This window comes from Aythya fuligula, chromosome 5 (assembly GCF_009819795.1).
Source record: "Aythya fuligula isolate bAytFul2 chromosome 5, bAytFul2.pri, whole genome shotgun sequence".
Lineage (NCBI taxonomy): Eukaryota > Metazoa > Chordata > Aves > Anseriformes > Anatidae > Aythya > Aythya fuligula.
The window spans coordinates 64,990,263-65,002,384 of record NC_045563.1 but is presented as its reverse complement, the minus strand read 5'-3'; the positions used below and the strand labels follow the sequence as shown (position 1 = coordinate 65,002,384).

At 43.8% G+C, this 12,122-nt stretch overlaps 2 long non-coding RNA genes across 2 annotated transcripts; one reads left to right on the top strand and one right to left on the bottom strand.

Moving 5' to 3' along the window:
* Positions 1-255: 255 nt before the first annotated feature.
* LOC116490026 lies at positions 256-1,133 on the bottom strand. The gene is made up of 5 exons (XR_004253332.1): positions 980-1,133; positions 836-901; positions 703-749; positions 476-612; positions 256-342 (listed from the first exon to the last, which is right to left on the bottom strand). It is a non-coding gene; the product is annotated as an uncharacterized LOC116490026 (long non-coding RNA).
* A 7,885-nt stretch (positions 1,134-9,018) lies between these two features.
* On the top strand, positions 9,019-9,790 carry LOC116490393. Its single transcript, XR_004253363.1, has 3 exons — positions 9,019-9,133; positions 9,224-9,360; positions 9,494-9,790. It is a non-coding gene; the product is annotated as an uncharacterized LOC116490393 (long non-coding RNA).
* Positions 9,791-12,122: the final 2,332 nt, after the last annotated feature.

Here is a 12,122-nt window from a genome sequence, read left to right as displayed (position 1 = left end):
AAGGGTCTACAAGCAGCTCCCCCCTTGCCCCCAGATACCGGCCCCCAGACACAGACCCCAAAAGCCTAATCACAGGCCCTGAACTCTAGAGGCAGGCTCCAAAACCCAGGACAAAGCCCCAGTGGTTCGAGACAGGGCCCAAATCCCAGACACAGGCCCCAAACGCTAAACATATGCCAAAAAAAGTATTAGTGCTGGTGCCAAATGTTACAGACAGGCCCAAAAGCCCGAGATGCTCAAGGCTGAGATGTAACTTGGCTTTCTGAATTACTGGAAAGCAGCTTTCATTCTCAGATAATTGTGTGCAGGCTAGATAGGATGGGGCTTCAGGCACCTCTTCACCTGAGGAAACACACTGCCATCAGGCACCGCTGTGCCAGACAAGCTTGTTCTGCTAGAACACCCTACTCAGATGCACTGTGGCATTCAAGTGAACTGCTTTCATGCAAATATAACGACTGATGTTACAACCCACCTTGCCTGTGGCACCTGATGAACAGAAGAGTAAGCCACCGCAGCGCTTCAAAACCATCCCTGCACGTGCCGCTCCTTGTCGCTCTCTGGCCTTATCTCATATCCTTATCCACTTCTGTGGAGAGCCTGCCACGGCACCTGCAAAGCAAGACGGACACCTTTCATAGTCACCTTGTGCTACTTGGTCGTTCTGCTCCAACCCAGCTCATGACCAGCCCCTCTTCTTACACAGCTCTTCAGAGTGCAGTTTGCTCCTTTGAGCCTGTGCGAGACACCTGTGAAAGAAAAAGAAACGCATAGGCCGATGCAGCATCCAAAGACACAGCACAACTAGGTAAGTTACTCTCATCTGCTCCCTTACCTCTGCCGCTTACCAGCCCCCGAGGCAGATGCTTCAATCTACCCTCTTCAAACAGCTACAACACCTCTAAAAGACAAAGAGGGGATGCTTAGAGGAACAGTGAGACCTACAACACAACAACTGCTACATCTGTTCCTCACTCACCTTGCCAGAGGCAGCTCTGCGTGTGACGTCCCAGGTTGTACACTGCGTTACCTAACCCTTACCGTAACCCTTACCCTAACCCTTCTCACCCTTACCATTACCCAAATCCTTACCTTTACTTTTTCCTTACCCTTACTCTTTCCTTTAACCATAACCTTACCCTTACCCTATACCTTACTCCAACCCTTCCCCTTACCTTCCCCTTCCCCTTACACTTAACCTAACCCTTACCCTTCTGCTTCCCCTAAAACATATCCTAACACTTTCCCTTACCCTTAAACTTACCCTAACCCTTTCTATTACCCTTACACTTACTCTTGCCCTAATCCTTGCTTGCACCCTTACACTTATCCTAACCCTTACCCTTACCCTTACTCAAACCCTTACTCTAACCCTTACCCTGACCCTGTACCATTTCCCTATCCCTTACCCTTATTCATACCATTACCCTTACCCTTAACCTTACCCTTACCCTAACACTTACCCTAACCCTTAACCTATCTGCTACACTTACCCTTTTCCTAAACCTAAACCTTACCCTTACCCTTACCCTTAACCTAAGCCTAAACCTCAAACCTTACCGTAAAGCTTACCCTTTCTGCTACACTTACCCTTAGCCTAAATCTAAACCTTACGTTTACCCTTAGCCTAACCCTCACCCTTACCATTACCCATACCCTTATCCTTACCCTAACCCTTACCTTTACACTGACGGTTACCATTAACCTTACACTTACCCTAACACTTATCCTGAACCTAACCCTTACCCTAAACCTTACACTTACCATAACCCATACCCTAATATATAGTTGTACCCTTAACCTTACCATTACCCTTACCCTTACCCTTACCCTTACTCTATCCGTTACCCTTACTCTTACCCTTAACATAAACCTTACCCTTGACCTTACCCTTACCATAAGCCATACAAGAATACTTACATGTTCACTTACGCTTACACTTACCCTAGCAATTTCTCGTTCAATTACTCCTACCCTTACCCTTACCCTTACCCTTACCCTTACCCTTACCCTTACCCTTACCCTTACCCTTACCCTTACCCTTATCCATACCATTACCCTTACCCTAAACCTTACACTTACCCTTACCCTTACCCTAACCCTCACCCTTACCATTACCCATACCCTTACTCTTATCCTTACCCTAAACCTTACCCCAACCCTTACCCTGAACCTTACATTAACCCTAACCCTTAACCTAAACCTTACACTTACTCTTAACCTTAACCTTACCCTTAAACTAATACATACCCTTACGTTTCCCTCATCATAACCCTAAAATTAACCGTAACCATTACCCTAACACTTATCCTTACCTAACCCTAACCCTTACTCTAACTTTTACCCTGAGCCAGAACCTTAGACTTCCCCTACCCCTTCCCCTTACTAATACCGTTACCCTAACCCTTACCCTTACACTTACGGTTACCATTAACCTTACCCTTACCCTAACACTTACCCTTACCCTATCCCTTACACTTATCCTTATCCATACAACTTACGCTTACCCTAACACTTAACCTTAACCTAACCCTAACCCTAAACCTTACCTGAACCCTTACCCTGACCCTTACATTAACCCTTACCCTAAAACTTACACTTAACCTTAACCTTACCCTTAACCTTAACCTAATACTTACCCTTACTTTTCCCTCACCCTAACCCTAAAATTAACCCTAACCATTACCCCAACACTTACCCTTACCCTAACCCTTACCCTTACCATAACCCATACTCTAACACATACTTCTACCCGTACCCGTACCCTTACCGTAACCCTTACCCTTACACTTAATCGTACCCTAACCCTTACCCTTACCATAAACCATACTCTAACACATACTTCTACCCATACCCTTACCCTTACTGTAACCCTTACCCTTACCCTTACCCTTAACCTATACCTCAACCTTACCCTTATCCTAACACTTACCCTTACCGTAACCCTTACCCTTTCTGCTACACTTACCCTTAGCCTAAATCTAAACCTTACACGTACCCTTACGGTAACCCTCACCCTTACCATTACCAATACCCTTACTCTTACACTTACCCGTAACCCTTATCCTTACACTTACCGTTACCATTAACCTTACCCTTACCCTAACCCTTACTTTTACCCTATTCCTTACACTTATCCTTATCCATACTACTTACCCTTACCCTAACCCTAATCCTAAACCTTACCCCAGCCCTTACCCTGACCCTTACATGAACCCTAACCCTTACCCTAAACCTTACACTTACTCTTAACCTTAACCTTACTCTTAACCATAACCGAATACTTACCCTTTCTTATCCATCACCCTAACCCTAAAATTAACCCTAACCATTACCCTAACACCCTTGCCCTAACCCTAACCCTAATCCTAACTCTAAACCTTACCCTGACTTGTACACTTACCCTTATCCTTACACTTACCCTAACACATAGCCTTACCATAACCTATACCCTACAACATACTTCTACCCTTAACCTTACCGTTACCCTTACCCGTACTCTATCCGTAACCCTTACGCTTACCCTTAACATAAACCTTACCCTTAACCTTACCCTTACCATAAGCCATACTACAACACTTACATGTACACTTACGCTTACACTTACCTTAGCAATTACTCGTACAATTGCCCTTACCCTTACCCTTAACGTAACCCTAACCTTACCGTTATCCTTACACTTACCCTTATCCTAAACCTTACCCTTTCTGCTACACTTACCCTTTACCTAATTCTAAACCTTACCCTAACCCTCACCCTTACCCTTACCATTATGCTTACTTTTACCCTTAACCTAAACCTTCCCTAACCCTTAACCTAAACCTTACACTTACTATTAACCTTAACCTTAGCTGTAACCTAATACTTACCCTTACGTTTCCCTCACCCTAACCCTAAAATTAACCCTAGCCATTACCCCAACACTTACCCTTACCATAACCCTTACTCTAACCCTTACAATGACCCGTACCCTTACACATACCCTTACCCTTACTCTTACCCTAACCCTTACCACAACCCATACTCTAACACATACTTCTACCCGTACCCTTACCCTTACCGTAACCCTTACACTTACCGTTACCCTTACCCTTACCCTTACCAGTAACCTAATCCTAAACCTTACCCTTATCCTAACACTTACCCTTACCCTAAACTTTAACATTTCTGCTACACTTAGATTAAATCTAAATGTTACATTTACCCTTACCCTAACCCTCAACTTTACCATTACCCATACCCTTATTCTTACCCTTACCCTAACACTTACCCTTACTCTTACACTTACACTTATCCTTACACTTACACTTACTCTTATCTCTTACACTTATCCTTATCCATACTCTTACCCTTCCCCTGACCCTTACCCTGACCCTTACATTATCCCTAACCCTTACCCTAAACCTTACACTTAACCTTAACCTTACCTTTAACCTTAACCTAATACTTACCCTTACGTTTCCCTCACCCTAACCCTAAAATTAACTCTAACCATTACCTAACACTTACCCTTACCATAACCCTAACACTTACTCTAACCCTTACCCTGACCCGTACCCTTACACTTACCCTTACATTACCCTAACTCTTACCCTTACCATAACCCATACCCTAACACATACTTGTACCCTTAACCTTACCGTTACCCTTACCCTTACTCTATCCGTTACCCTTACTCTTACCCTTAGCATAAACTTTACCCTTAACCTTACCCTAACCATAAGCCATATAACAACACTTACATGTACACTTACGCTTACACTTACCCTAGCAATTACTCGTACAATTACCCTTATCCTTACCCTTACCCTTATCCATACCATTACCCTTACCCTTAACCTAACCGTAAACTTTAAGGATAAGCTTAAGGGTCACCCTTAATGGTAACCTTATTCTAACCCTTACCCTTAAGTGGGTAAGTGGAAGTGTAAGGGTACGGTTCAGGGTAAGGCTTAGAGTAAGGGTAAGTGTTAGGGTAATGGTTAGGGTTAATTTTAGGGTTAGGGTGAGGGAAACGTAAGGGTAAGTATTAGGTTAAGGTTAAGGATAAGGTTAAGAGTAAGTGTAAGGTTTAGGGTAAGGGTTAGGTTTAATGTAAGGGTAATGGTTTGGGAAACGTTTAGGATAAGGGTAAGAGTAAGAGTAGGGATAATGGTAAGGGTAAGGATGATGTTTAGTGTAATGGTTACATTTAGTTAAGGGTAAGGGTTAGTGTAAGTCTAAGAGTAAGGGTAAGTGTAAGGGTAATGGTAAGGGTACGGGTCAGGGTAAGGGTTAGAGTAAGAATTAGGGTAAGGGTAATTGTTAGGGTAATGGTTAGGGTTAATTTTAGGGTTAGGGTGAGGGAAAGGTAAGGGTAAGTAGTAGGTTAAGGTTAAGGGTAAGGTTAAGGTTAAGAGTAAGTGTAAGTTTAGGGTAAGGGTTACAGTTAATGCAACGGTCAGGGCAAGGGTTGGGGTAAGGTTTAGGGTAAGTATAGGAGTAAGGTTATGGGTAAGGGTAAGGGTGAGGGTTAGGGTAAGTGTTCGTTTTAGGTAAGGGTGAGGGTTAGTGTAAGGTTGAGATTTAGGCTAAGGGTAAGTGTAGGAGAAAGGGTAAAGGTTACGGTAAGTGTAAGTGTTAGGATAAGGGTAAGGTTAAGGTTTAGGCTTAGGTTACGGGTAAGGGTAAGGGTAAGGGTTACGGTAAGGGTAAGGGTACGGGTAGAAGTATGTGTTAGAGTATGGGTTATGTTAAGGGTAAGGGTTAGGGTAAGAGTAAGGGTAAGGGTATGTGTAAGGGTACGGGTCATTGTAAGTGTTAGAGTAAGGGTTAGGGTAAGGGTAAGTGTAAGGTTTAGATTTAGGCTAAGGGTAAGTGTAGCAGAAAGGGTAATGGTTACGGTAAGGGTAATTGTTAGGATAAGGGTAAGGTTGAGGGTTAGGTTAAGGGTAAGGGTAATGGTTTGGTAAGGGTAAGGGTAATTGTATGAGTAATTGCTAGGGTAAGTGTAAGCGTAAATGTACATGTAAGTGTTGTATGGCTTATGGTAAGGGTAAGGTTAAGGGTAAGGTTTATGTTAAGGGTAAGCGTAAGTGTAACGCATAGAGTAAGGGTAAGTGTAAGGGTACAGGTCACGGTAAGGGTTAGAGTCAGGATTAGGGTAAGGGTAAGGTTAATGGTAACAGTAAGTGTAAGGGTAAGGGTTAAGGTAAGAGTAAGAGTAAGGATATGGGTAATGGTAAGGGTGAGGGTAAGGGTAAGGTTTAGTGTAAGGTTTAGATTTAGGATAAGGGTAAGTGTAGCTGAAAGGTTAAGGGTTAGGGTAAGGGTAAGTGTTAGGATAAGGGTAAGGGTAAGGTTAAGGGTAAGGGTAATGGTATGGATAAGGGTAAGGGTAACTCTAAGGGAACAGATCAGGGTAAGTGTTAGAGTAAGGGTTAGGGTTAGGTTTAGGTTAGGATAAATGTTAGGGTAATGGTTACGGTTAATTTTAGGGTTATGGTGAGGGAAACGTACAGGTATGTATTAGTTTAAGGGTAAGGTTAAGGTTAAGAGTAAGTGTAAGGTTTAGGGTAAGGGTTAGGGTTAATGTAAGGTTCAGGGTAAGGGTTGGGGTAAGGTTTAGGGTTAGGGTTAGGGTTAGGTTAAGGGTAAGATTTGGGGTAAGGGTAAGGGTATGGATAAGGATAAATGTAAGGGATAGGTTAAGGGTAAGTGTTAGCATAAGGGTAAGGTTAATGGTAAGGTTTATGTTAAAGGTAAGCTTAAGCGTAATGGAGGGTAAGGGTAAAAGTAACGGTAAGGTTAAAGGTACAAATATGTGTTAGGGTATGGGTTATCGTATGGGTTAGATTTAGGGTAAGTATAAGGGTAAGGGTAAGTGTAAGGGTACGGGTCAGGATAAGGGTTAGAGTAAGAATTAGGGTCAGGGTTAGGGTTAGGGTTAGGGTTAGGGTTAGGGTTAGGGTAAGGGTAAGTGTTAGGGTAATGGTTAGGGTTAATTTTAGGGTTAGGGTGAGGGAAACGTAAGCGTAAGTATTAGGTTAAGGTTAAGGGTAAGGTTAAGGTTAAGAGTAAGTGTAAGTTTTAGGGTAAGGGTTAGGGTTAATGTAAGGGTCAGGGTAAGGGTTGGGGTAAGGTTTAGGGTAAGGGTTAGTTTAAGGATAAGTTTTAGGGTAAGGGTTAGGGTTAATGTAAGGGCTGGGATAAGGTTTAGAGTTAGGGTTAGGTTAAGGGTAAGGATTAGGGTAAGGGTAAGGGTATGGATAAGGGTAAGTGTAAGTGTTAGGGTAAGGGTAATGTTAAAGGTAACGGTAAGTGTAAGGATAAGGGTTACGGGTAAGTGTAAGAGTAAGGGTATTGGTAATGGTAAGGGTGAGGGTTACAGTAAGGGTAAGTGTAAGGTTTAGATTTAGGCTAAGGGTAAGTGTAGCAGAAAGGGTAAGGTTTACGGTAAGGTTTAAGGTTTAGGGTTAGGTTAAGGGTAAGGGATAGGGTAAGGGTAAGGGTAAGGGTACGAGTAATCGCTATGGTAAGTGTAAGCGTAAGTGTACATGTAAGTGTTGTTGTATGGGTTATGGTATGGGTAAGAATTAGGGTAAGTATAAGGGTAAGAGTAAGTGTAAGGGTACGGGTCTGGGTAAGGGTTACAGTAAGGGTTAGGGTTAGGGTAAGGGTACAAATATGTGTTAGGGTATGGGTTATGGTATGGGTAAGAATTAGGGTAAGTATAAGGGTAAGAGTAAGTGTAAGGGTACGGGTCAGGGTAAGGGTTAGAGTAAGGGTTAGGGTTAGGGTTAGGGTAAGGTTAAGTGTTAGGGTAATGGTTAGGGTTAGTTTTAGGGTTAAAGTCAGGAAAACGTATGCGTAAGTATTAGGTTAATGTTAAGGGTAAGGTTAAGGTTAAGAGTAAGTGTAAGGTTTAGGGTAAGGGTTAGGGTTAATGTAAGGGTCAGGGTAAGGGTTGGGGTAAGGTTTAGGGTAAGGGTTAGGTTAAGGATAAGTGTTAGGGTAAGGGTAAGGTTAATGGTAACCGTAAGTGTAAAGGTAAGGGTTATGGTAAGGGTTATGGTAAGGGTAAGAATAAGGGTATGGGTAATGGTAAGGGTGAGGGTTAGGCTAAGGGTAAGTGTAAGGTTTAGATTTAGGCTAAGGGTAAGTGTAGCAGAAAGGGTAAGGTTTACGGTAAGGGTAAGTGTTAGGATAAGGGTAAGGTTTAGGTTAGGTTAAGGGTAAGGGTAAGGGTAAGGGTAAGGGTAAGGGTAAGGGTAAGGGTAAGGGTAAGGGTAAGGGTAAGGGTTATGGTAAGTGTAAGGGTAAGGGTATGGTTAGAAGTATGTGTTAGAGTACGGGTTATGGTAAGGGTAAGGGTTAGGGTAAGAGTAAGTGTAAGGGTATGGGTCATTGTAAGTGTTAGAGTAAGGGTTAGGATAGGGGTATGTGTTAGGGTAATGGTTAGGGTTAATTTTAGGGTTAGGGTGAGGGAAAAGTAAGGGTAAGTATTAGGTTAAGGTTAAGAGCAAGTGTAAGGTTTAGGATAAGGGTAAGGGTTAATGTAAGGGTCAGGGTAAGGGTTCAGGTAAGGTTTAGGGTTAGTGTTAGGTTAAGGTTAAGTGTTAGGGAAAGGGTAAGTTGTATGTATAAGGATAAGTGTAAGAGTAAGGGTATTGGTAATGGTCAGGGTGAGGGTTAAGGATAAGGTTATAAGGATAAGGGTATTTTAACTTTTTAATTTAATTAATTTTAAATTAAAATTTTTTAATTTAATTAATTAATATTTTCATTGTACAAGTAATTGCTAGGATAAGTGTAAGCGTAAGTGTTGTTGTATGGGTTATGGTAAGGGTAAAGTTAAGGGTAAGGTTTATATTAAGGGTAAGCATAATGGTAACGGATAGAGTAAGGGTAAGGTTAAGGGTACAACTATATGTTAGGGTATGGGTTATGGTAAGGGTAAGGGTTAGAGTTAGGGTTAGGCTAAGGGTAAGGTTAATGGTAACGGTAAGTGTAAGGGCAAGTGTAAGGGAGCAGATGAGAGTAACTTACCTAGTTGTGCTGTGTCTTTGGATGCTGCATCGGCCTATGCGTTTCTTTTTCTTTCACAGGTGTCTCGCACAGGCTCAAAGGAGCAAACTGCACTCTGAAGAGCTGTGTAAGAAGAGGGGCTGGTCATGAGCTGGGTTGGAGCAGAAAGACCAAGTAGCACAAGGTGACTATGAAAGGTGTCCGTCTTGCTTTGCAGGTGCCGTGGCAGGCTCTCCACAGAAGTGGATAAGGATATGAGATAAGGCCAGAGAGCGACAAGGAGCGGCACGTGCAGGGATGGTTTTGAAGCGCTGCGGTGGCTTACTCTTCTGTTCATCAGGTGCCACAGGCAAGGTGGGTTGTAACATCAGTCGTTATATTTGCATGAAAGCAGTTCACTTGAATGCCACAGTGCATCTGAGTAGGGTGTTCTAGCAGAAAAAGCTTGTCTGGCACAGCGGTGCCTGATGGCAGTGTGTTTCCTCAGGTGAAGAGGTGCCTGAAGCCCCATCCTATCTAGCCTGCACACAATTATCTGAGAATGAAAGCTGCTTTCCAGTAATTCAGAAAGCCAAGTTACGTCTCAGCCTTGAGCATCTCGGGCTTTTGGGCCTGTCTGTAACATTTGGCACCAGCACTAATACTTTTTTTGGCATATGTTTAGCGTTTGGGGCCTGTGTCTGGGATTTGGGCCCTGTCTCGAACCACTGGGGCTTTGTCCTGGGTTTTGGAGCCTGCCTCTAGAGTTCAGGGCCTGTGATTAGGCTTTTGGGGTCTGTGTCTGGGGGCCGGTATCTGGGGGCAAGGGGGGAGCTGCTTGTAGACCCTTGGGGCCAGCATTGAGGGGGTTGGGAGCTGACTCTACACCTTTGGGGCCTGCTTCTGGGGGGCGGGTGGGGGGTTGAGACCAGCATCTGGGGGAGGGGTGGGAGCTCTTTGTATTCCTTTGGAGCCTGTGTCAGGGGGCGGGGGGGGGGGGGGGGGAAGGGGAGGGTTGGTTGGGAGGTGCTTGTACACTGTTGGAGCCTGGGTTGAGGGAGGAGGTTTGGAGCTGCTTCTACACCTTTGGGCCTGGCATCGGGGGTAGGGGGTTGGGTGCTGGTTGTAGGGGCCTTTGTTTGGGGGGGGGGCTTGGGACCTGCGTCTGGGGGAGGGGTGGGAGCTGATTAAGGAGGTATTTGGGAGGCATTGGGGAGGCAAGGACAATCCCCAGACATGGACTGTATATCTCGAAACAAGACACTGAAACTCATGATAAGGAAGCGGCAGACGGACAGAGAAACAAACGTAAGGACTATAAATCTCGAAACTGGACATTGGAATTCATTATAAAGATACAACAAACGGAAGAATTGGCAACAACCAGCTCTCGCAATTAAGAAACATGCCAATTCAGCAGATTCTTGACCAAAGGTGAAAAGTACACTGTGAGGAAGACTCGGGGTCTTCCTCCCAGAGACCCCTGCCCACGTCCCAAAGACCCCTGCCCACAATTCTTGGGAGGCTCTACGCAGGCGCAAGGTGCCGAAAGGCTAATTAGCATGAGAAGCGAGGGAAGGTGGTGATAGGTAATGAATATGTATAGGCACTTGTAGAATATTGATAGATTGATTGTATAAATTCAAGACTGCTTTCTGCTTTGGGTATGCACGATAGGTGGAGAGATCCCCCGTGCATCCAGCGCTGCAATAAAGAATATACCACTTAAAGGAATTTCGGCTTCGATCTTTGAATCAATTTGGCGACCCAGACGAGACAACCTCTCTGCCGGACCGCAGGACCCGCTGGGAACAGGACTCCCTAGGGTACCCCCGGGATTTCCCGGAGGGACTCCTCGACTCACCGGATCACTGCGGAGGCAGACAAGGACCCCATCATTGTAAGTGAGTATATTCTTTATTCTGGTTTGGTTTTCTGGTAGACCGGTCATCTGGGACTGTCCAGTAAGTCAGAAGGTGACTTCTGCAGGACAGTATTTGGTATATACTTTGTGGTTAGTACCACAAGTATATCTGGGGACCTTGGGGTCCATCTGTATCTGGAACTGTCTGTAAGTCAGAAGGTGATCTTCTGCGAGGCAGTGTTTGGTATATACTTTGTGGTAAGCACCATAAATATATTTGGGGACCTTAAGGAAAGAGCTCGCTTTAAGGTCCATCTGGAATTGTGTTGTCTATTTCGGTTTTCTGACTCATGGAGTATGGTATTTAACTTTGGTTATTGTTACTGTGATTTTGGCTATTTTCCTGGTGGTAATAGTAGGTTCGTGGCATTGTTATAAGAGAGATATCGTTACGGTGTTACACAGTTCGGTTTTCTGACTTATCGCATGTGGAATTTGACTCTGACTATTGTTATTGTGATTTTAGCAATATTGCTGGTAATAGTAGCTTTGTGACATCGCTACTGAAAGATATTGCGTGCCTGTAATTTTGTGAGTGATACATTTTTGTGATACACTTTTGTAAGTAACACATGTATTCTGAAAGTGTAAACTGGAAAATGGGGGGGCGAGTAAGCAGTGAAATTCCTAAGAAAAGTGTGCTGGGTTGTATTTTAAGTCACTGGAAGGATATTGGAGGATCTGCTGGTGGAAGTGTGAACAGGAAAACATGGATAAAATATCGTAATCAGTGGTGGCCACTTTATAAGCTGGAATGTGGAGAAAAGTGGCCCCTAAATGGAACTTTAAACTATAATATTTTGCTACAGTTAGTGTTGTTTTTTGAGAAGCAGAACAGGATGAAATGTTGTATACTGATGTTTCAGCATCTTGGTGGGAAAAGGTACGGAATTAAGTTGGCCCCTGACTGAGCCTTTGATGATGGCATTCGAGAAGTACAGGCGAGAGAGTTGTCACAGAAACAGAAAAGCAGTTAACTCTTAAAACAACCTGAGTTCATGTGCGAGCTCAGATTGCCGATGGGACCGCTCAGGGAACTGTGGACAATTGCATGCCCCTGACCGACCCCCACTAAGACCCAAATCATCCTGAAAATTATGAACGGTTAAATAAATACTAAAACCTGGATGAATTGGGAATTGAGAATATGCTTCCAACAAGGTCTAAAAGAAACCCCTATGGAATTTTTGGACCAACTCTGAGATGTAATGAA